This window comes from Chrysochloris asiatica, unplaced genomic scaffold (assembly GCF_000296735.1).
Source record: "Chrysochloris asiatica unplaced genomic scaffold, ChrAsi1.0 scaffold00049, whole genome shotgun sequence".
NCBI classification, from domain to species: domain Eukaryota; kingdom Metazoa; phylum Chordata; class Mammalia; order Afrosoricida; family Chrysochloridae; genus Chrysochloris; species Chrysochloris asiatica.
The window spans coordinates 15,557,769-15,563,294 of NW_006408567.1; the positions used below are offsets into that span (position 1 = coordinate 15,557,769).

General features: G+C 39.4%; 1 pseudogene; it reads right to left on the reverse strand.

The window, feature by feature from the left end:
• Nucleotides 1-1,114: 1,114 nt before the first annotated feature.
• On the reverse strand, nt 1,115-1,267 carry LOC102838820 (annotated as a pseudogene).
• Between the last annotated feature and the right edge of the window lie 4,259 nt (nt 1,268-5,526).

The window sequence follows — 5,526 nt, forward strand, 5'->3', positions numbered from 1 at the left end:
TGGGTTGGAACCGACTTGACTTAGCAACAACAACATTCCTGATGTCTTTCTCTGTTCCAGGTGAATATATACCAAGTGTAACTTGGAGAGCCCCTTACAAGCTTTTATGCTGGACCTAGGAGGAGCATAATTGTTATTTCCCGCCTCCCCTGACCCCCCAAAATAACAACAACAAAATGCAAGGCATTTTGTTTTGTCTGGATTCCAATATGAGGGTCTTCAACAAGTTTGTGGAAAAATAGAATTAAAAGATAATGAAAATTTTCTATGAACTTTTGTAAGTCGCCTTATATTTCTCTGTAGATAGATTTAATAGAGTCTTTTAAAGATTTTCAAGCCATCTTTCTCATACAATTTAGTACCCTTGACATCAGCTGTGTAGATATTCTGCCAAGGTTACTGGGTTGCTTCTTTTGGGTTTCCCACTTCTATAGACTTTGGATTTAGGCCTCTCCAGTCTTTTTATTGTTGTTAGGTGCCATTGAGTTGATTCCGACCCATAGTGACCCTGTATAGGGATTCCAAGAAGTAGTGAGCTTGAACTGCTGACCTTGCAGTTCAGACGACTTTGCAGCCTGACACATTAGCCTACAGCACCACACCAGAACTCCTGGTGTGGTGCTGTGGGCTAATTAGCTGGACTGAAAATATGTTGTTTAAACTACAAGGTTGGTGGTTCAGGCTTACCAGTTACTCCTTGGAAACCCTATACAGGGTCACTATGGGTTGGAATCGACTTGACCACATTTAACAAGTCTTTTTATTAGTTTATATTTTCTTCGAGACTTTGCATTTTCCAGATTTTTTACTTTACTGTCTGCTCGTAACTGTCACATCTCATCATTTCTTTCAGTTTTAGGTCTATGCCTTTTTTTTCCCCAAACCAAAGCCCTCACATATTTATTAGCTAACCTCTTTAAATGTGGAAGCATAAAAATAAAGGAAGAAACCAGAAGTTTTGCAAAACATGTTCAACTGATCAAATCTTGGCAAAATTGAACTTGCTATGGTGCTGTGGTAGGGTTCTAGGACCTGGGTCTATTACGTGCTGCACCATCCACATGTGCGACTCCTTAGTGAACATGTGCCACTCCTTAAAGAACACAGCCACTCCTTAGAGACCCAGCTTGGTTCTTCTCCAGTGCTTCTCGGAGTTTTATCTGATTTTATTCCCCATTTTCATTCGAATCCATTGGGGACTGGGACGATTCTGTTTTTGTTTCTTGGCCAGGAATCTCTTGATCCTAAGAGTCTTATGAGAAGACATTGTGAAGATGGAGCGTAGCAGTGGAAAGGAAGAGAAAGGCGGTCTATGCCTTTTTTTTAAAAAAAAAAGTTATTTCTTTATTTCATTTGAAGGTGCTCTGGTGGTGGTGTGTGCTGCTAAACACAAGGTTGGTAGTTTAAACCCACCAGCTGCTCTGGAGGAGAAAGGTGATGTCTACTCTCCTAAAGATTTGGTCTCTGAGACTTGGACTTGATGACAGTGGGATTAGTTTGGGATTTATTTAAATGGCTTTTTAAATTGTGACTTTGTTGATTTAAAAAGTTCTTTTGTTTCATTAAAAATCTTTGTGGTCTTCGCATTTCTTTTCTTTTTTACTTTTCTCTAAGGAGCTCTGGGGGAGACCTGGTGTGGTGCTGTGGGTTAATGTGCCAGACTGCAAAGCCATTTGAACTGCAAGGTCAGTGGTTCAAGCTCACCAGCTGTTCCTCAGAAACCCTATACAGAGTCGCTATGGGTCAGAATTGACTCGATGGCACTTCACAACAACAACAAGGAGCTCTGGGAGCCTAATGGTTAGTCTGGCTGTTAACCTCTCAAGGTTAGCATTTAGAAACTATCAGCCTTTCCATGGGGCTTTCTGTTCCCACAAAGATTTCAGGCTTGGAAGCCCTATGCAGGGTCACTGTGAGTCAGAACCGACTCCACGGCACACCACCACCACTATTCTCTCTCTGGTGAATTGATTTCTTGATTAAAAAATTTTTTTTATGAACATAAATATAGCTGTGTGGTTGAGGCTGTTTTACCTCTGCAAATCATAGAAAATTCAAACCCCCCCCCCTTTTTTTTTTTTAAACTTAGATTCCAGTGTGTTACACATTGGCTGCTAACCTCAAGGTCAACAATTCAAATCCTTTAGCTGTTCTGAGTGAGAAAGATGACGCTTTCTGTTGGAAAACCCTAAACAGGGTCACTCTGAATGAGAACTGACTTAACAGTATATAACAACAGACTTCAGACCAAAACAGATAATTTCCATTAGGCAGATTTCCCCCTAGTTTACTGTTAGATGTGGAGGCTTGGAAAGAGGTTACTTCCAAGTGCATGTGTCTTTTGTGCCAAGTCTCTCTCTCTGTGACCACTAAAGCTGAAGTGTTTGTATCTCTACTCTAAACCCTAGTCATCCCCAGTTTTAAATCTTTTTTTGTTTGTTTGTTTTTAATTCTTCCTTCACTTGAAGGAGTTCTGGTCTGGCGCTATAGGATATGCACTGGACTGCTGATTGCAAATCAGTGGTTCAAACCCACTAGTCACTCCTTGGAATCCTATGCTAGGTTTACTGAGTCAGACTTCACTTGATGCCACTTAATAACAACAACTTCAGTTGAGGCCCTTGAGAATTTCCATTGTTTTTCTTTTCATATGTGTTCAATTGTGTTTTTAAAAGGGATGGTTTCTTTTTTTTAAAAAAAGCAAAACAAAAACAAATGTTTATTATGTTCCAACTGTTATTGTAAGCATTTTGAAATATTCAGTAATTTAATTCTCTAAATCTGATGCCAGAACCCAAACTAAACTTACTGCTATCAGGAAGGTGCTAACTCATTGTAACAGTATAGGGCAGAATAAGAACACTCCCATAGGCTTTGCCATGGGTGTAAATCTACACAGAATCAGATTGCCACATCTTTCTCTCCAGGAGCAGCTGATGAGCTTGAAACACCAACTTTTTGGTTAGCAATGAAGCACTTTAACCATTGTGTTACTAGAGCTCCTCCTTAAGTGGACAAGCCAATAGTATTATTTTCCTTTTACAGATGGCAAAACGTGACACATATAGGTTAAGCTTCCTGCCTAAGATCACATACCTGGTAAATACCAGAGCTGGAATTTGAACTAAGCACCATAGTAGTTGCGTGTGGGTGCACATGTGTGTATTTTGAACTGTTTTGCCTTTTCAAGGCTACTTTTCTTTTCATCTAATGATATATTCTAGGAATGCGTATTAAAAAACAGGTGAAAATCATTGTTTATATTATACATGAAAAACTACTCTTTTTTTTAACTGCTGTTTCTGTTTTACTCTCATAGGACTTCTCAGGAACAATATGTATTATTATCAATTTGGGGTCATTGTATAGGGTAGAATCATTAAGTGAAACGTAATCATCCCACTACCACACCCAATCATATATCTGAATTCAAGAGTGTTTCAACATGGACCCAAATACCTCATTTCTAACTACAAACTTCACCTTTATTAATATATAAATAGAGCAGAAACAGGAATCTCAAAGTGTTATGTTGTTACTTGCAGTGTTATGTTGTTAATGGCAGTTCTGATTCATAATGACCCTATATAGGGTTTCTGAGAAGCGCCTGGTATGGGTTTGAACTGCTGATTTTGCATAGCGACGGTAGCCAGAGTTTTTTATATCCCTAATTATGAGCTAGAGAAAAGTTAGTTAAGAGTCAGAGTGGCTGAAGTTTGTGCCATTCTTTTATAAATGTTTAGAATGGTGATTGTGTTAGGGGATGGGGAGTGGGATGGGGTGGCCTTCCTTCCTGATGGTTGACTATGGCACATTCTCATATTAATTTTAGAAAAAATTTTAAGATGAAGATTTGGAAATTGAAATAGATTTTCCTTAAGAAAATCTTTGCCTCATTAGTCATTCCTAACCAAACCCATTGTTATGGAGTTGATTCCTGCTCATAATGACCAGTAAGGCAGAGTAGAACTGCCTCATAGGGTTTCCAAGGTTGTCACGTCTTTCTCCTACAGAACAGCTGATGGATTCCAACCTCCCAATTTTAACCACTGTTACAAATGGTTAAAGTGCTACAAAGCTCTTTTCTTAATCATTAGGGAAATGTAGCTCAAAACCACAATGAGATACTTCTTTAACACCCACCAGAGTGGCTGTTATTAAAAACAAACCCATAGAAAATAAGTGTTGATGAGGATGTGAAGAATTTGAAACCTGTGTCCTTTGCTGATGTTGTTGTTAAGTGTCCTCCAGTCATTCTAACTCATAGCAACCCTGTATAGGGTTTCCAAAGAGTGCTTAGTGGGTTTGCACCAATGACTTGCAGTTAGTCAAGCAGAGCGTACCCTACAGTGAGTGTCACAGCAGAACTTCTTTGCTGATAGTGTTGGGATGAGTGTCTTTTCTTCAAAATTATTGTAATCCTGTTTATTGTATTCGGGTAACCTTTCTTTTACTTTTTGTTACTTCCTGAAGTGCGTAGGGACTAGAATGTGCACCTTAGAAATTTTGATTAGCCAACCCAGTAAGGAAAAGACTGTGTGGTCGAAGCCCTAGCCAGTGGGGTAAGACACAGCCTTAAGACTTGGTTCGGGTATAAAACCCAGGGGATAAAACCCACCTGCTGGGTATACTTGCTAGTCTGTTTCTGTACAGCTACACACACCCTTATGCAGAAGTAAATTTTGACTTGCCCAGGTAATTTAGTCTCATTGAGTGTCTTTTAATGCGACATTAGGGTTCATTTTTAACAATAGGAATGTAAAATGGAACAGTGGCTATGCAAAACAGTTCCATATTTCCTCAAAAAGTTAAACGAAATTACCTGGTGTTGCACTATAGGATCAGCACTGGACTGTGAACTACAAGGGTAGCAGTACAGTCTCACCAACTGTTCCTTGGAAACCCTATACAGGGTCACAATGAGCTGGAACAGGCTTGACGGCATTTAACAACAAGCTTGTTGTTAGTCAGAGTCTTCTCTGACTAACGGTAACAGGAGGAAATGTTGCCCAGTCCTGCTCCATCTTCATGATCCTTTGATATGTTTGAGTCCATTGGGCTGTTATGTCAATCCTCGTTTTCACTGACTCTTTTCTTCACAAACATGATTTCCTTTTCTAGCTATTGGCCTTCCTGATGACATAAGGAAGCTAACTTTCACCTTCTTCACTTCTATGGAGCATTCCAGTTACACTTTTAAGAATGATTCGTTCCTGCTTCTGATATTCACTCCAGGATCACAGTTAGATTGCATCAGTTCTTTTTTTCAAAAGTTTTTTATTGTTGAATTGAGTGATCATTTACATGGGAGAGCATCAGCTTTACATTCATCCTATCATATTTCATTTCTTTGCAATGATTACAATCCCTTCCACGGAATGCATCATCATTCAACAGCATTTGCTTCCAGTCCCTCTGTTTTTGTTTTTGTATGTACACCGAAGCACTCAGGTATGTATAACCATTCAAACCAAAGAGTATACCCTGCATGCCAGTGCACACACACACACACACACACCCCCCCCC